Raw genomic sequence first — 21,544 nt, forward strand, 5'->3', positions numbered from 1 at the left:
AGCTGGAGAAGGGACTCTGAGGAAGAAGCCGCCTGCTGAGAGGCTCAGCTGGGCTTCAGGACATGCCTGCGCTCAGCCTTCGCCCACGTGTGCCTTCTCCCCTTGATGACAGAAACTGCTGGGCACACCTGACTTTGTGGCAAGGTCAGACAGCTCTGGTCACGTGGTCCCCAGGTGCCATAAGTCAGGTGTTCCAGCTCGCCAGGGCCCAGCAGCTTACCAAAGGCATGAGCTGTTTCTCAGGAGAACCATGGTTTACAGAAGGGGGCACAGCTATGCACTAAAATCCTGGCTCCCGAGCTGAGATTGGCTTCCTGGGGCTGGTCCCAGGTTATATAAGGTCAGCCCGATATGCTGTAGACACTGGTAGCCTCAGATGATTCCAGCAAGCTTTGTAGCGAGCGCTATGTGTGAGGGCAGGGGTACAGAGGCTGGGTCATCCTCACCATCCAGGGCCCTGGGGACAGGGCTACCTCCTCAGGGAGGGCTGCACAGAGCCTAACTCAGGGGATGGACACAGATGACCTGAGGCCTGGGGTGCTTGACCCCTGCCCTCCACCCTCACTGCCTCCCCCAAGTCCCCTGAGCTCCACCTGCATTCAGTTCACGCAGGGGATCGGAATGGACTCCTGATTTTCTTAAGAGTTACATGAGGACATAGAATGAAGCCCTGTGGTCTCCAACTTGAGTGTGCCTCAAAGTCCTCTGCATGGGGAACTTGGTTAAAGGAGAACTGCCCAGGTCCCAGCTCTAGAGAGTCTAATTCAGCAGAGCTGAGTGGTATACCAGAATAGACATTTTATTTATTTTTATTTATTTATTTTTTAGAGACAGGGTCTACTTCTGTCACCCAGGCTGGAATGCAGTGGCACTCACTACAACCCCAAACTCCTGGGCTCACGTGATCCTCCTGCCTCAGCCTCCTGAGTAGCTGGGACTAGAGACAGGTGTGCACCACCACGCCTGGCTAATTAAAAATTTTTTGTAGGGGCTGGGCACAGTGGCTCACTCCTGTAATCCACTCTGGGAGGCCAAAGTGGGCAGATAATTTGAGGTCAGGAGTTCAAGACCAGCCTGGCCAACATGGTGAAACCCTGTCTCTACTAAAAATACAAAAAAAGGCCAGGCTCAGTGGCTCACATCTGTAATCCCAGCACGTTGGGAGGCCGAGGTGGGTGGATCACGAGGTCAGGAGATCAAGACCAGCCTGGCCAAGATGGTGAAACCTCATCACTATTGAAAATACAAAAAAATAGGCCGGGCGCGGTGGCTCAAGCCTGTAATCCCAGCACTTTGGGAGGCCGAGACGGGCGGATCACGAGGTCAGGAGATCGAGACCATCCTGGCTAACACGGTGAAACCCCGTCTCTACTAAAAATACAAAAAACTAGCCGGCGAGGTGGCGGGCGCCTGTAGTCCCAGCTGCTCGGGAGGCTGAGGCAGGAGAATGGCGTGAACCCGGGAGGCGGAGCTTGCAGTGAGCCGAGATTGCGCCACTGCACTCCAGCCTGGGCGACAGAGCGAGACTCCGCCTCAAAAAAAAAAAAAAAAAGAAGAAAATACAAAAATTAGCTGGGCGTGGTGCCTGTAATCCCAGCTACTTGGGAGGCTGAGGCAGAGAATTGCTTGAACCCAAGAGGTGAAGGTTGCTATGAGCCCAGATCACGCCACTGCACTCCAGCCTGGACGACAGAGCAAGACTCTGTCTCAAAAAATACAGATGAAAAACAACAACAAAAATTAGCCAGGCGTGGTGGCGTGCATCTGTAATCCTGCTACTTGGGAGGCTGAGGCAGGAGAATCACTTGAACCTGGGAGGTGGAGGTTGCAGTGAGCTGAGATTCCGCCACTGCACTTCAACCTGGGCCACAGCCAGACTCCATCTCAAAAAAAAAAAAAAAAAATTATTTTGTAGAGAGGGGCTCTTGCTATGTTGCCCAGCCTGGTCTCGAACTGCCAGGCTCAAGTGATCCTCCTCTCAGCCTCCCGAAATGCTAGGATTATAGATGTTAGCCACTGCACCTGGCCTATAATCTGTGTTTTAAACATGCTTCTCACCATGATTCTGATTCAGGTAGTCACCCATCAACGCTGTAAGAAACACTGGTGGAGTTTCTCAGTGTCAGGCAAGCCTGGGTCTAAATTCAAGTTCTACTCCAGTATTAATTTGGATTCATTTCAGCTATGAATGATGGATACCTGAATAACAGAAGCCTAAATGTGATAGAATTTTGTTTCTCTCATTTAAACTTTATTTTCTCTAGGAATACAGTCCAGGTTGGCATGGTGATGCCACAATCATTAGGGACCTTGAATTTTTCTGTCTTGCTGCTCCCAAATTCTCTGCATTCAACTTTTGTCTTATGGCCCAAAATAGCTGCTCCAGCTCCAGCCATCATGCCTACATTTCATGCAGCAAGAAAGAAGAAAGGGGAGAAGAAAGACACAATGCCTCCATTTAAGGGCAATTCTTGAAAGTTGCATATGCCACTTATGCTTGCCAGAACTTAGTTATTTTGGCTAGAGCTACTGCAAGGGAGATGGGGAAATGTAGAAATGTATTTAACTTTTTGTAAATAGTGATTTAAGGCACACAAAGAGTGTCTAAAGAAGCTGAAACAGGCCGGGCACAGTGGCTCACACCTGTAATCCCAGCACTTTGGGAGGCCAAGGCAGGTGGATCACCTGAGGTCAGGAGTTTGAGACCAGCCTGACCAATATGGTGAAACCCCATCTCTACTAAAAATACAAAAATTAGCCAGGCGTGATGGCTAATGCCTGTAATCCCAGCTACTTAGGAGGCTGAGGCAGGAGAATCACTTGAACCCAGGAGGCGGAGGTTGCAGTGAGCCAAGGTCACACCATTGTACTCCAGCCTGGGCAACAAGAGCAAAACTCTGTCTCAAAAAAAAGAAAAAAGGAAGCTGAAACAGAGAGAGGGAGAAGATGGCACAAGCTAAACATAAAATCAGCTAACCTTAATTGTGTACTTCCTGAGTGCCAGTTATAGTTCTAAGCCTAATTCCTCCCACAATTCTGTGAGGTTGGTTCTACTATTTTATTTTTATTTTATTTTATTTTTTTGAAATGGAGTCTCACTCTGTCACCCAGGCTGGAGGGCAGTGGCGCGATCTCAGCTCACTGCAACCTCTGCCTCCCTGGTTCAAGCGATTCTCCTGCCTCAGCCTCCTGAGTAGTTGGGATTACAGGCATGTGCCACCACAACCAGCTAATTTTTTGTATTTTTAGTAGAGACAGGGTTTCACCATGTTGGTCAGGCCGGTCTCGAACTCCTGAACTCATGATCCACCCACCTGGCATTACAGGCATGAGCCACCGCGCCCAGCCTGGTCCTATTTCTTATCTTCTGGAACAGGGACACACACAACCAACCCCCTCAACCCAAACTACACAGATTGAAAGATGAGCTTTGCCTGCTTACTACCTGCATGACTCTGAGCAAGTTCTTTGCTAAAGAAAGGGAATGTGGCCAGGAGTGGTGGCTCACACCTGTAATCTCAGCTCTTTGGGAGGCTGAGGCAGGCAGATCTCTTGAGGCCTGGAGTTCGAGACCAGCCTGGGCAATGCAGTGAGACTCTGTCTCTACAAAAAAAAAATTTTTTTTTAATTAGCGAGGCATGGGCATGGTGGCATGAACCTATAGTCCTCACTACTTGGGAGGGTGAGGCGGGAGGATCACTTGGGAGGCTGAGGTGGGAGGATCACTTGAGTCCAGGAGCTTGAAGTTACAGTGAGTTATGATCATGCAACTGCACTCTAGCCTGGGCAACAGAGCGAGACCCCATCTCTAAATAAAAACAAATGAAGACTCACAAAGGTTAGGTACTTGCCAAAGGTCTCATAGCTGGTAAGTATCAGAGCAGGGATTTGAATATGCAAATTCTTAACTATAATTATCAGGTGCCTACATCCCTCAAATGACCACCTTTCCCTCCCTACTCGTACTGTGACAGATCCAGGAGCCTAGGGTCCCAAGAAGGGCAGAGCCTATCTAAGCTGATGGCTCTGTGGGCTGACACCACAAAAATAATAGGTTTGTTTTTTTTTGAGACAAAGTCTCGCTCTGTCACCCAGGCTAGAGTGCAGTGGTGCGATCTCTGCTCACTGCAACCTCCGCCTCCCGGGTTCAAGCGATTCTCCTGCCTCAGCCTCCAGAGTGGCTGGGATTACAGGCACCCACCACCACACTTGGCTAATTTTTGTATTTTTAGAATAGATGGAGTTTCACCATGTTAGCCAGGGTGGTTTTGAACTCCTGACCTCAAGTGATCGGCCCACCTCAGCCTCCCAAAGTGCTGGGATTATAGGCGTGAGCCACCGCGCCTGGCCAAGAATGGGTTTTTGTTTAGGCTTCAAACAACTGTAGGACATTCCTGTCCAATATTTTCTATTTCCTGCCCCTAGCTCCCCAACACCCACTTCTCCATCAGCAATTCTGCACAGCAGAGAATGGAGGCCACTTCCACTGTGGAAGGTGTGGGAAGGACAGACCTTTCACCCACGGAGGAATTGGAAACCATTTCCAGAAAAGCAGACTGCTACATAGCTGAGAGTCCGGATGCTAGCCTGCCACTCTTCAGCTCCATGGCCTTGGCCGAGCCAGTGGGGATTAAATGAGTTCATACAGGTCACATAAAGCACTTAGGAAGCTGCCAGTGCACTATCCGCCCTCCAAGGGTTAGCCTCCATGATGATGACTTCAGCCACAGCCAGTACCAGCAGGAGTCAACAACTCTGGGGAGGGTGGGGTGCTGGCCCCTCGTCTTTCTTTTTATAAATAACAACTTTTGGCTGGGCATGGTGGTTCACACCTGTAATCCCAGCACTTTGGGAGGCCAAGGCAGGAGAATCACCAGAAGTCAAGAGTTTGAGACCAGCCTGGCCAACATGGTGAAACCCCATATCTACTAAAAATACAAAAATTAGCTGGGCGTGGTGGCGCATGCCTGTAGTCCCAGCTACTCAGAGGCTGAGGCAGAAGAATTGCTCGAACCCGCGGAGGTTGCAGTGGCCCAAGATCGTGCCATTGCACTCCAGCCTGGGCAACAAGGGCAAAACTCCATCTCAAAAAAAAAAAAAAGATTTTTAAATAGCAAGTGATATATGGTCACTTATTATAGAAAAATGTAAAAATTCAGATTTAAAACAAATCACCTGGCCAGAGGTGGTGGCTCATTCCTGTAATCCCAACACTTTGGGAGACCAAGGTTGGTGGATCACTTGAGGTCAGGAGTTCGAGACCAGCCTGGCCAATATGGTGAAACCCTGTCTCTACTAAAAATACAAAGATTAGCTGGGTATGGTGGCACACGCCTGGAATCCCAGCTACTCTGGAGGCTGAGGCAGGAGAATAGCTTGAACCAGGAGGAGGAGGTTGCAGTGAGCCGAGATCATACCACTGCACTCCAGCCTGAGAGTGAGACTCTATCTCAAAAAAAAAAAAAAAAAATTAAATAAAACAAATCACCTATAATTCACTCTCCAAACTATAATTCACTCTCCAAAGATCATCTTTGTGGCTGTCTCACCCATCAGCATCTGCCGTTGAGTCACCCTGGTCCCAGTCACCCAAGACGCTGGGTTTGCTAAGGGACTGATGTCTCAGGGAGTAAAAAAGGCTGAAGAACAAGCCGTGCAAAAGTGTGGCTGGCTTGTCCCTAGCAGCGAATTTTATGAGCAAAGCATTTTGGTAACTTTTAAAAGTAAATCAGGCCTGACATGGTGGCTCATGCCTGTAATTCCAGTACTATGGGAGGCAGAGGTGGGCGGATTGCTTGAGCTCAGGAGTTCAAAGTCAGCCTGGGTAACATGGTGAAACCCCGTCTCTACAAAAAATACAAAAAGTAGCCAGCCACGGTGGCATTTGCCTATAGTCCCAGCTTCTCAGGAGGCTGAAGTGGGAGGATCACTTAAGCCCAGGAGTTTGAGGCTGCAGTGAGCCGAGATCTCACCACTGCACTCCAGCCTGGGCAACAGAGTGAGACCCAGTCTCAAAAAAAAAAAAAAAAGGTAAGTCAGAGCTGCCACCCCTGCTTAAAACCTTTCACCAGCTTACCACTGTGCTCAGGAAAGGGTCCCTAAAGTAGCCCGCGATGCCCGTACCCCACACACCTGGTCTGCGTACTGGCCTCCATGTATGAGCTGTATGACTTTGAACAAGTTATTTAAACCTGTCTGTGCCTCAGTTTCCTCATTTATAAAATGGGAATAACAGAATCTACCTCAAGGCTGTTTGAGGGTGAAATATGATACACGAGGTCCTTAGAATAGGGCCTGCCATGCGGAAAGTCCTCAAGAAGCATTAGCTGCTATTACTGTTGTTATTTTTGTCCCACTGTCCCTTGGGCTTCCCGCTAGGATACACACCCCAGCTTCCTAATTGTGGAGCCCCGCCTTCTAACCCCTCTGGCAGCATCCAAAGGCAAAAGGCCACGCAAAGCTTCTCCTCAGACATTCTCCTTGTTTCATAAGGGGGTGGGGGACCTTTCCAGAACCCCCTTCTGTCTCATTGACTAGAATGGGATTCTATACCTGCCCCTAAACAAATAGAGGCAGAGAGTGGGGCCGGGCACGGTGGCTCATGCCTGTAATCCCAGCACTTTGGGAGGCCAAGGCAGGCAGATCACGAGGTCAAGAGATCGAGACCATCCTGGCTAACATGGTGAAACCCTGTCTCTACTAAAAAATATAAAAAATTAGCTGGATGTGGTGGCGAGCGCCTGTAGTCCCAGCTATTCTGGAGGCTGAGGCAGGAAAACGGCGTGAGGCAGGAGGCGGAGATTGTAGTGAGCCGAGACTGTGCCACTGCACTCCAGCCTGGGCGACAGAGCGAGACTCCATCTCCAAACAAAGAAACAAACAAAAACAAATAGAGGCAGAGAGGAAAGAGCCAAGATTATGCCACTGCACTCCAGCCTGGGCAACAAGAGGTAGACTCCGTCTCGAAAGAAAAAAAAAAATTCCAGGTCCCACCACCAGAGGCTTCAGTAGGTCTGAGATGGGGTCAAATTTGCATTCCTCGTAAGTTTCCAGATGATGCTGATCTGCTGGTACAGATTTAAGAATCCTAGCATGGAAGAGGGGGAAAGATGTAACCCAGTCTGCAACTGCGGGCTCCTCTCTAGAGACTGGTATAAAGTGAGTGCCAGCCCAGACGTGGCCGTCACCGTGGCTACACAAAGCCTCCAAGGTTTCTGCCAGCTCTGGGGGCTCATGGCCACTGTCCTGCTTCTGCTGATTCCTTGCAGCTGTCACCTTTATTTCTGCCCTGGAGTTGACCCAAATGAGGAGCAAGAACTGCAGGACGTTTTCCCCTGCTCCCAGAGCAACTGCGGGTATGAGGCTGTTGGGCTGTTGTGTGAGGGGGATTTTCCTAAAGACACACCACACAGGGAGAATAACAGAATCAGCTTCCTGAGGCTGCCCCACACTTGGGTTCTGAGGACCTTCGCTCTCTCCCCTCCACCTCTTCTCCTCCCTCCTCTCTCCCCTGGGGCAACCTGAACTACTCGGCTCTCTCCCTGCTGCTCCTCCTCCTCTGCAACTCAGCTCTAGTCCTGCCTCAGGCCAAACTCTTGAACAGGGGTTCCAGGGCTGGAAAGTTGTGGAAATCCCCCCTGTGGGGAGCCTGTGCTGAGGATGCTGAGGCTGAGCCCCAGCCTAGGGGAGGCGTTGCCCTGATCTGAGCAGACCCTCAGGGCAGACAGAAGGCAGCCAAGGCCTAGAGCTGGGTGCCTCTAACCACCTCTACCCCAGAGGTTGTGGGATGCGTGGGAGCCAGGATAGGGCTGGGCTTCAGGTCTACACTACCTTGGTCCTGAGATGGAGTCTAGGAACATTGGTGGGGGTGCCAAGGATTCTGTAGAAGTAGGATGGTGGCGGGGGGTCCCTCTCACTTCTTCAGCTCTCAAGATTGCATACAACAGGCTCCTAAGAAATCACTGAGGCTGGCCAGCACAGTGGCTCACAGGTGGCTAAGGCAGGAGAATCACTTGAACCCAGCAGGCAGAGATTGCAGTGAGCTGAGACCGCGCCACTGCACTCCAGCCTGAGCGACAGGGCGAGACTCCGTCTCAAAAATAAATAAACAAATAAAATCACTGAGGCTAGTGGTGGCCCACACCTGTCATCCCAGCACTTTGGGAGGCCAAAACGGGTGGATCTCTTGAGCCCAGGAATTCCAGACCAGCCTGGCCAACATGGCAAAACCCCTTCTCTACAAAAAATACAAAAATTAGCCAAATGTGGTGACGTGTGCCTGTAGTCCCAGCTATGTGGGAGGGTGAGGTGGGCGGATGGCTTGAGCCTGGGAGGTTAAGGCTGCAGGGAGCCAAGATCGCACCACTACACTCCAGCCTGGGTGACAGAGCAAGACCCTGTCTCAAAAAAGAAAGAAAGAAAGAAAGAAAAGAAAGAAAGAAAAGAGAAAGAAAAGAAATGAAAAGAAAAGAAAAGAAAAGAAAAGAAAAGAAAGAAAGAAAGAAAGAAAGAAAGAAAGAAAGAAAGAAAGAAAGAAAGAAAGAAAGAAAAAGAAATCCCTGAGGCTTTTAGGCCTCGGAGGCAGAGAGCCTGCTCACTCCTTGAGGTATACAGAGGCACCAGTTTTGGGGACAGGGGTTTAGAAAATTCAAGGAGGACAGTGTCTTTCTAAGGCAGTTGATTTTTACCTTCTCAGGTGCAGGAAAAGTGACCGTTCCCTTCTCTGTGAATTTCCCATGGACTAAGAGGCTCAGACAGGCCCCGACAGGGGGAGGACCCTCTTGGCAGTCAGCTTATTCCGAAATTTGAATTTCCAATGCACCTAGAGGAATCCAGAGGGGAAAGGTTGTTATTTATAAGTAAAACTTCCTTCTAAGGAAAGTAGATCCTGCTGCATTAACTAAAAGGCCCTTTTGTTCGTAAAAGGCACTTACTGGGCTTGGCTTGGTAGCCTGGTTTAGGAAGAGCAAGAGGGGTTAGGGAGAGCCGAATTGCAGGGTCTCCTGTGTGAGGACTGGAAGCCCCTGGGGTACTGAGGTGTTGGGCAGGGGCTGAAGGAGGGAGGGGGGTAGATGGGCACCCGCAGATGGGAGCAGTAGCCCTGAGCAGGCGGGGCTGGAGGATGCCCGAGAAACCAGCTTGTAAGAGCAGGGACGTCCCAGTGCCACTTTCAGTCATGTGCTGAGCCACTCTATAACTCTTCCAGGGACCCACAAATCCTCAGTGAAATTCTGCTTACAGAGCAGTCTGGTATCCACGGTTTCTTGGGAGAAGAAACGGGCTGCATCCTACATTTGAGTCAATTCCAGGGCAGAAATAAAGGGAACAGCTGCTAGAATTCAGCAGAAGCCGGAAATCAGAGGCACACAATTGTAAGCCTGAGAAATTGCAGAAGCCTTGTGGAAAGTAAGAGATCGGGTCTGAGCCAACCTTATTTCAATCCCAGTGGGCTGGCGGACCCCAGCTACCAACCACAGGTTCTGCCTGCGGGGCAGACATTTACCCCCTGCTTCCTTGCTAAAAGAAGCTTGTTTTGTTCTGGTGGGAGGACAATGTACTAATTACCCCCAGGTGGATGGTGACTGGGATATTTACATCTGATCCACTCCCCTCTGCTGGTAATTGGGTTGGGGAGAACCATGGGACCCTGTTCTGGCCAATGAGATAGAAGGGGGAGGCTGCTGGGGGCTTCTGGGAGGAATTTTCCTCCTCTAATAAAAAGAGATATTTTAGGAGGACCCCTACCCAAGCCTCCCTTCCTGAGATGCTGCCCATGGTAAATGCAGCCACACAAAAGTGCAGGCTCCAGGGTTAAACATCTGGGCTAAAATCATGGCTCTGCCTCTGATTGGCTGTGTTGTCTTAAGCAGATTACTTGACCTTTCTGTACCTCGTGTTCCTCATCTACAAAGTGAAAATAATTGGACTTTCTTCACAGGGTGCTGTGAAAATCAAATGAGTGAATACACTTAAAATGCCCAGACAGTTCTAGCACATGATAAGCACTCAATATAAAATAGCTGTTATTTAGTTGTTCTCTGTGGATATGATGCTTGGAGCCACTGTAGTCATCTTTCAACCATGAAGGGCTTGCTTGACTCAAAAAGGGTCTACCCCAAGATATCTTAAGATGAAACTCCTTTTTTTTTTTTTTTTTTTTTTTGAGACACTCTCACTCCATTGCAGAGGCTGGAGGCTGGACTGCAGTGGTATGATCATGGCTCACTGCCCCTTTGACCTCCCAGGCTCAGACGATCCTCCTGCCTCAGCCTCCTGAGTAGCTGGGACCACAGGCACATACTACCACATCTGGCTCATTTTTAAAAATTACTTGGAGAAGGCCGGGCCCAGTGACTCACACCTGTAATCCCAGCACTTTAGGAGAGGTGGGTAGACCACTTGAGGTCAGGAGTTCAAGACTAGCCTGGCGAACATGATGAAACCCTGTCTCTACTAAAAATACAAAAATTAGCTGGATGTGATGGCAGGAGCCTGTAACCCCAGCTACCTGGAAGGGTGAGGCAGGAGAATTGCTTGAACACAGTAGATGGAGGTTGTAGTGAGCCGAGATCGCGCCATTGCACTCCAGTCTGGGCAACAGAGCAAGCGAGACTTCATCTCAATTTAAAAAAAAAAAAAAAAGAAAGAAAGTACATCTCCCAGTCTCCCTTGCAACTAGGTGGAGCTATGGGCCCAAGCTTTAGCAAAGAAATATGAATTGAAGTGCTATGTGCCAAAGGATTGGGTATTTTCCCATCTCACTCTTTTTTTTGTTTTTGAGACAGGGTCTCACTCTGTCACCCAGGCTGGAGTGCAATGGTGTGATAACAGCTCACTGCAACCTCCGCCTCCTGGGCTTAAGCAATCTTCCTACCTCAGCCTCCAGAGTAGCTGGGACTAGAGGTGTGGGCCACCATACTCAGCTTATTTTTTATTTTTATATCTATATCTATATCTACAGACATAGATATAGATATAGATTTTTTTTTTTTTTTTGAGACAGAGTCTCACTCTGTCACCCAGGCTGAAACGCAGTGGCACGATCTCAGCTCACTGCAACCTCTGCCTCCCGGGTTCAAGCAATTCTCTGCTTCAGCCTCCAGAGTAGCTGATATTACAGGTACCTGCCACCATGCCCAGCTAATTTTTGTATTTTCAATAGTGATGAGGTTTCACCATCTTGGCCAGGCTGGTCTTGAACTCCTGACCTTGTGATCCACCCTCCTTGGCCTCCCAAAGTGCTGGGATTACAGGTATGAGCCACTGCGTCCAGCCGCCCAACTTATTTTCTGTACTTGTAGTAGAGACAGGGTCTCGCTATGTTGTCCAGGCTGGTCTCAAAATCCTGAGCTCAAGTGATATGCCCACTTCTGTCTCCCAAGGTGCTGGGATTACAGGCATGAGCCACTGCGCCCAGCCAGAAGGGCCATTTTGAGGGTGGGCACAGTTGCCCCATCAGACATGAACTACCTAACTCCAACCTCTTACATACAAGAAAACAAATGATCTTGTTTAAGCCACTGTATTGTTTTATTGCTTCACTGCAACAGATGTACATGAAGCTCCAGAATATCAAGTGGAAATAGTGGCATAGAAATATCGTCCTGTGAGTGTTACTGTGACCCATTGTATCAGTTAGCTATTGCTGCATAACAAACCACCCAAGACTTAGGCTTAAAACAGTAATGGTTTTGTATTTCTCATGATAATATGGTTTGGCTGCATTCTGCTGCTGATTTTTCCAGGGCTTACTTGTGCAGCTACATTGAGCTGGAAGAATGGCTGCAGGCTAGGTTCAGCTGCGACGGTGGGGATGGTTAAGCCTCACTCTTCGTGAGGTCCTTCATCCTCAAGGATGACCATGTAGCCTAGGTTTCCATGGTGGTTCCAGGACGGTGCTAAGAGAGTAAGCCCCAAATCACAAGCACTTATCTGGCCTCTGTGTCATAGTCATTGATGTCCCACTAGCCAAAGCAAGTCAATCCCAGAGTCACCATGGGAGGGGCCTATCCAAGGGCGTAGATACCAGGAGGCTTGATTCATTGGGCCATTTGATTAACAACCTCACTCTATCATGCCCCATGAATTTTAGAAGCTCATTAAGGATAATTAGAAATCCTGGTGCAGTACTCATTAGGCCCATCTGCACAGGGACTAATATAGGATTAGGAGCAATTGAAATTCCTTCCCCTATTTGGTTATTCATCACCTAGCTCCGGAAAGAAGTTTGACGTTGTTTACATAACTATAAAAGATTTTTAAAGATAAAATTAAAAATGAACGTTGGTGAGAATCAGAACAGAAAGAAAAGGAAAAGAGAAAAAAAGAAAAGAAAAGATGGTATCAGGAGTAGTGTTAGAACAAAAATTGCCTATCCCAGGGGCCCAGGCTCCTGCTAGGAGAGGGACTTGAGGTCTCAACAGACAGTGCTGGGACAAGATCAAGGAGATGGTCAGGGCATGGTGGGAGGATGGGGGGGCGAGGATGTGGGCTTCCCATGAGCACCAGCACTTTGTACAATTTGTGGCACTTTTGGGAGCTGGGATGAAGCTACATCTGAAACACCTCTCAACCTTTGCTGTGCAACTGGATCGCTTATAGAACAGGTTTAAATATAGACTCCTAGGCCTGATGTTTAGAACCTGTCTTTTTGTTTGTTTGTTTTGAGATGGAGTCTGGCTCTGTCGCCCAGGCTGGAGTGCAGTGGCGTGATCTCGGCTCACTGCAACCTCTGCTTCCTGGGTTCAAGTGATTCTCTTGCCTCAGCCTCCCAAGTAGCTGGGATTCCCAAGTAGTATTCGTCACTATGCCTGGTTAATCTTTTTTTTTTTTTTTTTTTTTTTGGAGACAGGGTCCCACTCTGTCACCCAGGCTGGAGTGCGGTGGTGTAAACAGGACTCACTGCAGCCTCGACCTCCTGGGCTCAGGCGATCCTCTTGCCTCAGCCCTGCACGTAGCTAGAATCACAGGCACTTGCCACCATGCCTGGCTAATTTTTTCATATTTTTTGTAGTGATGGGGTTTGGCCATGTTGCCCAGGCTGGTCTCAAACTTCTGAGCTCAAGCAATCCACCTGCCTTGGCCTCCCAAAGTACTGGGATTGCAGGCATGAGTCATGGCACCGGGCCTGGAACCTGTATTTTTAACATGCTTCTCAGGTGATTCTAAAATAAGTGGTCTTTGAACCACATTTTAAGTGACTTTGAAGCCCATAAGTGGGTCCCAGAATCTGGGAAGGATATTCACAGGGGAAGAATAGGTGAGAAGAAAGATTCTTTCTTTTTTTTTTGAGACAGAGTTTCACTCTTGTTGCCCAGGCTGGAGTGCAATGGCATGATCTCGGCTCACCGCAACCTCTGCCTCCCGGGTTCAAGCGATTCTCCTGCCTCAGTCTCCTGAGCAGCTGGGACTACGGGCATGCGCCACCACGCCCGGCTAGTTTTGTGTTTTTAGTAGAGACGGAGTTTCACCATGTTGGCCAAGCTGATCTCAAACTCCTGACCTCAGGTGATCCGCCCACCTCAGCCTCCCAAAGTGCTGGGATTAGTGAGCCACCACGGCTGGCCGAGAGCCAAGATTCTTAAATTAAGTGAGTGATTCTCAGACTCTCAGGAAGATCCTAGAAAAGGGACGGCGGTGCCATGGGCTCTTGGACCTCCCTAATATCTCAGATCCTTTTTTTCTGCACAGAACAAACCTCTTCCTTGAGTAACTATCCTCCTACTGAGTTTCTCGGCCCTCAGCAGTATTACCTTCCCTAGGACCTGCCCCACCCCTATGCCATCATTGTCAGGCCTCTGAGCCCAAGCTAAGCCATCATATCCCCTGTGACCTGCACTTATACATCCAGATGGCCTGAACCAAGTGAAGAATTACAAAAGAAGTGAAAATGGCTGGTTCCTGCCTTAACTGATGAACAAAAAGAGGTTTGTTCTGTGCAGAAAAAAAGGATCTGAGATATTAGGGAAGTCCAAGAACAAATCACATTGTGATTTGTTCCTGCCCCACCTTTACTGAGTGATTAACCTTGTGAAATTCCTTCTCCTGGCTCAGAAGCTCCCCCACTGAGCACCTTGTGACCCCCACCCCTGCCCGTAAGAGAAAAACCTCCTTTGACTGTAATTTTCCACTTCCCATCCAAATCCTATAAAAGGGCCCCACCCCATCTCCCTTCACTGACTCTCTTTCCGGACTCAGCCTGCCTGCACCCAGGTGATTAAAAAGCTTTATTGCTCACACAAAGCCGTTTGGTGGTCTCTTCACACGGACACACGTGACAATCCTGGCTGGGAGGCCACCACTTCCCCGCCATTGCTGATTGGACCAGGGTGGGCACCCGACACGGCTGGGCTAATTAGATTCTGTCTGCCAGGAAACTGGAGCAGAGACAAGTCTCTGGTACCAAGTCTGGCTGTGCTCCACAGTGAGAGCCCATGAACCCCCGCTGTTAACATCCACAGGACTGCCCTGGTCCCTGCACTTCCTGGGTCTTGGCTCTTCAATTTCCCTTTGTATTGTGATACACTCTGGCACCCTCCCACTGGATTCTACTTTTTTTTCCTTGGAGGAGTCTCGCTCTGCTGCCCAGGCTGGAGTGCAGTTGCGTGACCTCAGCTCACTGCAACCTCCACCTCCCCGGTTCAAGCATTTCTCCTCTCTCAACCTCCCAAGTAGCTGAGACTACAGGCGCACGCTGCCACGCCTGGCTAATTTTTTGTATTTTAGTAGAGACGGGTTTTTGCAGTTGCTCAGGCTGGTCTTAAACTCCTGAGCTCGGGTAATACACCCACCTCGGCCTCTCAAAGTGCTAGGATTACAGGTGTGAGCCACTGTGCCCGGCCTTGGATTCCACTTTTGGCTGAGTTGGCTTCTGTCACTGGCCTCCAAAAAACCTTCACTATAGCAGGCTGGTAGAGTGAGATGGGGACAGAGTTAGTGGGTTCAAAATTGTCCCTGTGGTCTCAAACTGGGCTGTCCCTAAGAAATAGGCCCATCTAGTCAAGTTTCCTGAAGAAACCATGAAATGCCAAAAGCTGAGGCTGTTGTTGGAACAGCTGTGGCGGTCCCTGGAGGACCCTTTTTGCTATGGCTAGAACAAGCTGCTGAGACACAGAAAGTGCCAGTCAGTGAGGGGCAAAGCAGGAAGTGAGCCACTGGGAAGTTGGTGCGGCCTGCACGGAGCATCTTCCTCATCCCTCTTCGGACACAGAGCCCCTCATGGATAGAAGATGCTTAAACCCATTTATGCCTAGTGTTCCATTATTGGAACACTAAGCATGTGGGAGTTATTTATATCCTGCTCAAGGGCATCGCCAAGGTCTCATTGCGAAAATTCAAAAAATTGCAACCTCAGGCATAAATAGGTTCTCTTAGATAGTTCTCGGAGGCATGGGAACCACTGTGTATAAAGTTTGAAGATTTGGTCGGGCGCGGTGGCTCAAGCCTGTAATCCCAGCACTTTGGGAGGCCGAGACGGGCGGATCACAAAGTCAGGAGATCGAGACCATCCTGGCTAACACGGTGAAACCCCGTCTCTACCAAAAAGTACAAAAAACTAGCCGGGCGAGGTGGCGGGCGACTGTAGTCCCAGCTACTCGGGAGGCTGAGGCAGGAGAATGGCGTGAACCCGGGAGGCGGAGCTTGCAGTGATCTGAGATCCGGCCACTGCACTCCAGCTTGGGCGACAGAGCGAGACTCCGTCTCAAAAAAAAAAAAAAAAAAAAAGTTTGAAGATTTACCTGAAGATTAACCCAAAGGCTGGTGAGGTAGCCAGCCTCCAAGATGGCCCCAGCAACCCCTACCTCCTAGTAGTTACAACCTTGTGTCATCTCCTCTCACATTAAGTAAGGTTGGCCTGGGTGACCAAGGGAATACAGCAGGAGTGATATCGTGTGATTTTCAAGGCTAGGCCATAAAAGAGATTGGTGGCTCAACCCTGCCATCTTGGAATGCTTCCTCTGGAGGAGGGCAGCCACCATGTTGTGAGGATGTACAAGCAGCCCTGTGCAGAAGCCCACGCATGAGGAACCAAGGCCGCCTGTCATCGATCAGCACCAACTTGCCAACTATGTGAGCTGCCTTGGGAGCACATCCTCTGGCCCCAGTCTGGCCTTCAGGAGTCGGGCATCCCAGGTGACATCATTTTTTTCTTTTTTTTGAGATGGAGTCTCGCTCTGTCACCCAGGCTGGAGTGTAATGGCGCGATCTTGGCTCACTGCAACCTCCGCCTCCCGGGTTCAAATGATTCTCCCGCCTCAGCCTCCCAAGTAGCTGGAATTACAGGTGCGTGCCACCATGCCTGGCTAATTTTTGTATTTTTAGTAGAGACAGGGTTTCTCCATGTTGGACAGGCTGATCTCAAACTCCTGACCTCAGGTAATCCACCCACCTTCGCCTCCCAAAGTGACGGGATTACAGGCGTGAGCCACCACGCCCGGCCAAATCTATACTGTTTTAAGCCACTACGTTTGGGGATGATTTGTGCCCTAGGAATAGATCGCTAAAATACCTGAGGATGAGAATGTGCTGGGCTTGGAATATCTCCAGAAATCACTCATAAAGGGGGTAATGGGGTGAGGCTGTGTGGCCCAGATTTGCCTCAGTGGGACTTCAGGCACCAAAGGCAGCTGTGCAGAGCCCTCCACCTTCTCTTGTATCCATCCCTTTGGAAGCGGAGGGAGGGAGCCCACGCCCTAGGACATGGCTGCCAGCATTCCTGGCTCTCTCAGGTGCATCCTGCTTCATCAGCATAAGAGTCAAATTAAATCCACAGTTCCTCTGACATTCAGAATGCCAGTGTTGTAGGAGTTATTAAGAAATTGTTTTAGGCAGATAGAGAGGAAAAGGAGTCCTTGGAAAGTTTTCATTTTTTAAAGCATCTCCAGAAAAACCTTTAATATGCAAATGCAGGCCATTAGAAACTGGGTCCACCCAACATGGCAATTCCTGCGCCTTCTTGCCTTTGCCCCACGTGTTCCTGGCAACATGGCTGCCCCCACATATCCCCACGTGTGTAAAACATCCTGGCACCCTGCATTTGCATATTAAAAGGCTAGGGTGGGAGGGCCAGCTTTATTGCCGGCTAAGTGAATGGCATGCCTGGTCAAACCAATCCTCTGAGCCCTATGCAAATCAGACACCGCCTCCTCCAGCCTCTGTGTGTATACCTGACTGGTTTGCACCCCACTTGGGCTTCCCTCTCTTGGCTTTGGTGCCCTCCTCTCTCTGTCTCTGTGTGGGGGAGCTTCTTCCTTCTGCCTTCTCCCTTCTTGCCTATTAAACTCTCCACTCCTTAAAATCACTCTACAAGTGTCTGTGTCATTTTATCTAAACCAGCATGAGGACCAAGAGCCCTGGTGTTCCTCCACTCATCAGAGCCATATCACCAGGATTTCTGAGTGCCCTTCCTATTGGTGGTAGAAGGTCCAACTTGTCTTCTCCTGAGGGAGGTCCAAGGATCCCAGAGTGTCTGACAGTCTAAATGAGGCCATCCTGATCTGTTTTTCCCAGCAAAGGAAGAAACTAGAAAATCTCATCTAGACTTCTGAGGGCTCAGCCTTCCCCAAACCAGAAATTCCAGCAGTTTCTCACAGTACATCTGAGGAAATGAAGTACTGCCTTTGCAAACCGCCCAGGGACCCATCCTGATGGAATAACTCTGGGATATTGTTATGGTTGGACTATTTGTCCCTGCCAAAACTCATGTTGAAAGATTTTTTTCTTCTATGTTTTTGAGACAGGGTGTCACTCTGTTGCCCACGCTGGAGTGCAGGGGCACGGTCATGGCTCACTGCAGCATCAACCTCCCTGGGCTCAGGCAATCTTCCCACCTCAGCCCCTGGAGTAGCTAGGATTACACGTGCGTACCACCATGCCTGGCTAATTTTTTTTATTTTTTATCAAGATGGGGTTTCACCATGTTGCCCAGGCTGGTCTAGAACTCCTGGGCTCAAGCAATCCGCCCACCTTGGCCTCTCAAAATGCTGGGACTGCAGGCACGAGCCAGTGCACCCAGGCTATGCTGAAATTTAATCCCCAATGTGGCTGTATTGAGAGGTAGGACCTCTAAGAGGTGATTGGATCATGAAGGCTCAGCCCAATGGATTAATCTCGTGGGTTAATGGATTAATGAGTTAACTGGTGATTATGGGAGTGGGACTGGGGACTTTATAAGAAAAGGAAGGGACACTGAGGGACACCCCTCTGCCCCCTCACCGTGCGATGTCCTGCCCTCCCACAGGACTCTGCAGAGAGCTCCCACCAGCAAGAAGGCTCTCACCAGATGTGGCCCCTCCACCTTGGACTTCCCAGCCTCCAGAACTTTAAAAATACATTCATTTCCTTTAGAAATTACCCAGTTTCAGTATTCTGTTGTAAGCAACAGAAAACAAACTAAGACAAATGTCTGAATCTGTCAGAGCAGAGAAGTCCAGGCCCCAGCATAAGCTGTCATCCTGGAAGCTATCAGACCACATGCTTCCCAGGAAAGGAAGGGAGATGCAAGGTCATGCAAATTGCAGGCAGCCGGCAGGCCTGTCCGGGCCCTGGGGGTCTGGTGCTGCTTCTCCCCTACCTGCCTTCAAATTTACCCCACCATTCACTTCATTCCCAGCAGATCTCACTGCCTGCAGGCCCCAGGTGGCCAGAAACCAGGCACCTTTCTGCTCACAATCCGCTTCCCAAGGACTCCTACTCTTTTCTCTCAGATTCTCCTTTCAGGGAATCCCTGAGACGCAGGAGCACTGTGGTGACCTCTTTCCTGCCACTGTCACAGTCACGGGATGGAGGGCAGAGACCCTGAGAGACCCCTACCTAGAAGAGGAAGGTTTTCTCCCTGATGCCCCACAGTTCTGCACCCAGCATACAGGGAAGAACCAGGGAGCCAGGGAAACACTGCCCAGCACCCAGTGGGCAGATGTGTGTCCTGGCCCCAGTGCAGGCCTCACTACCATGACGGCCTGCAGACTCTGCCTGCCCACCTCCATCCCCTTGGCCTGCTGCCCCTACCCCAGGGCAGGGTCTCAGCTGAGGAGGGAGCTGTGGTCACCCCAGCACTCCTTCCCTGCTGAGTTGGGATGGGACTGTGCTTGTAGTTATTCCCACTACATTCTGGAGAACTTTCCAGGCCCTTGGGAAGCGCACGGGAGGTGCTTCTTATGCTGCAGTCCTCCATGAATGTGAGTTTATGGGAAGGCCAGGGAAACAGTGAAGCCTGGGGGCAGCTCTTCAACCATCCTCTGGCCTGAGTAAAGTGCAGTATAGCAGAGATACAGCCTTCCCCCACAGCCAGGACAGACCCAGAGGAGCAGTAGCCACTTTCTCACCTGTAAAATGGGAATGAGGCTAGGAGCAGTGGCTCACACCTGTAATCCCAGCACATTGGGAGGCTGAGGCAGGTGTATCACCTGAGGTCAGGAGTTCGAGACCAGCCTGGCCAGCATGGTAAAACCCTGTCTCTACTAAAAATACAAAAATTAGCTGGGCATGGTGGTGTGCACCTGTAATTACAGTTACTCCGGAGGCTGAGGCATGAGAATCACTTGAATCCAGGTGGCAGAGCTTGCAGTGAGCTGAGATCGCACCCCTGCACTGCAGCCTGGGTGATAGAATAAGATTCGGTCTCAAAAAAAAGGGAGGGGGGAATGAGAGCTTGAAAGGAGAGAGAGAAGTAAAGCTTTTTATTCAATCTCTGCTGAGGTGACTTTTCCAGGTTTCCAGGGAGTGTGGACACACCCGAAGGCAGGGCAGGGGTGGGGCAGGGTGGGGTGGGGTCCTGAGATGGCAGAATTCATTTTCAAAGGTTGAGTGAGGCCTTGCTCCTGGGAGCAGCAAAACGGGACAAGCAGAGACAAGGGCTGCTTCTTGGACACAAAGAATTCCTGGAGAGCCTCAGGAATACAATTTGGCACCTTGACACTTTGTCAAATGAAAGATTGAATCAGTGAATGGCTGAATTTATGGCTCGAGATGAGCTCACTTGGAAGCGGCCCTGTGATCATGAGAAAACTTGAACCAAAAGTGGGGGAAATGGCCCAGTGTGGTGGCTCATGTCTGTGAACCCTGCACTTTGGGAGGCCGAGGCAGGTGAATCACTTGAGCCCAGGAGTTCAAGACCAGCTTGGACAACATAGTGAGACCATGTCTCAGAAAACTAAGCAACCACCACCAAAAAAAAAAAAAAAAAAAAGAAGCAGGAAGAAGGAGGAGGAGGAGGAGGAGAGGAGGAGGAGGAGGAGGAGGAGGAGGAGGAGGAGGAGAAGGAGAAGAAGAAGGAGGAGAAGAAGGAGAAGGTGGGGAGGGGGTGGGGAGAAAGGGCCCCATGAAATCCTGAAGTCAGGAAACCTGACTCCTACCGGGCGCAAGGGTCAAGATTTCCCCACGTGCAGCTGAGAATTTGCCTCAGCGCCACCTGCTGGCGGTTACCCACCTGGCTGCAGCTGGAAGTTACCGCCTGAATGGGGAAGATTTTGGAAAGAGGAGGACCAGGCTCTAAAATGGCCTGCCTGCTCAGCAACAGCTGCTACCTGATTCATCCTGATCCTTCCAAGAGTCGGCCAAGAAAATATATCAAAGCCTGGGAAAAGGCAAGAGACTTCTGGGTGTGTTCCTTTCAGAGGAGTGCCGGGTGTTGGCTATGGCCTCTAGTGATGATCTGATTCTTCAGGGGTGTGTGCTTGCGTGCTTTTGATTGTCTTTGATTGGCTTTATAGCTCTGTAGGGATAGAGGCAATTTGAGGAAAACAGATCACAAAGCAAATGATTCCTGCTCATAACCGTGCAAAGGAAATTTGTCCAGTAGAGAATATAAATACCCGTAAGTCAAATTCTCAGTTGAACTTATTTTAACATCTTGCTGATTCCATGTCAATTAATAAGTCAAAGAAAATCTTTGACACATGTTCACTTTAATTTGTATGGGAGTCATGATTTTGCCTCTTTGAAAGTTATACTAGAGCAGGTCCTTGGCGCATAAGAAGCCTACAAAGTCTCTCACACATTTCCTCCCTTCCCTCCCCCGACCGGTTCAGGCGGGGCCAACAACTCCATCCTCTGGCCGCCAGACCCAGCCTCACCCTCCAGACCGCAAGCTCCCAAGGGCAGGGGCCAGGTCTGATCCTTGCTAGAACTGCGGCACTCTTGTAGATGCTGTTGAATGAGTCTATGGATATATTTAGATATAACTCACCTTATTACTGGCGATGGAGCACCAGGTACCTGGGAAAGGCAACGCATGCATGTGGCCCAACGCTTCTTTTTTTTTCTTTTTCTTTTTTTTTTTTTTTTGGAGACGGAGTCTCGCTCTGGAGTGCAGTGGCCGGATCTCAGCTCATTGCAAGCTCCGCCTCCCGGGTTCACGCCATTCTCCTGCCTCAGCCTCCTGAGTAGCTGGGACTACAGGCACCCGCCACCTCGCCCGGCTAGTTTTTTGTATTTTTTAGTAGAGACGGGGTTTCACCATGTTAGCCAGGATAGTCTCGATCTCCTGACCTCGTGATCCGCCCGTCTCGGCCTCCCAAAGTGCTGGGATTACAGGCTTGAGCCACCG

General features: G+C 49.9%; 1 long non-coding RNA gene across 1 annotated transcript; it reads right to left on the reverse strand.

The window, feature by feature from the left end:
* Positions 1 to 1,977: 1,977 nt before the first annotated feature.
* On the reverse strand, positions 1,978 to 21,330 carry LOC117093043. The gene is made up of 3 exons (XR_004441014.1): positions 21,185 to 21,330; positions 8,688 to 8,821; positions 1,978 to 2,401 (listed from the first exon to the last, which is right to left on the reverse strand). It is a non-coding gene; the product is annotated as an uncharacterized LOC117093043 (long non-coding RNA).
* Positions 21,331 to 21,544: the final 214 nt, after the last annotated feature.

The sequence above is a fragment of the Trachypithecus francoisi genome, unplaced genomic scaffold, assembly GCF_009764315.1.
Source record: "Trachypithecus francoisi isolate TF-2019V2 unplaced genomic scaffold, Tfra_2.0 Lachesis_group12, whole genome shotgun sequence".
Lineage (NCBI taxonomy): Eukaryota > Metazoa > Chordata > Mammalia > Primates > Cercopithecidae > Trachypithecus > Trachypithecus francoisi.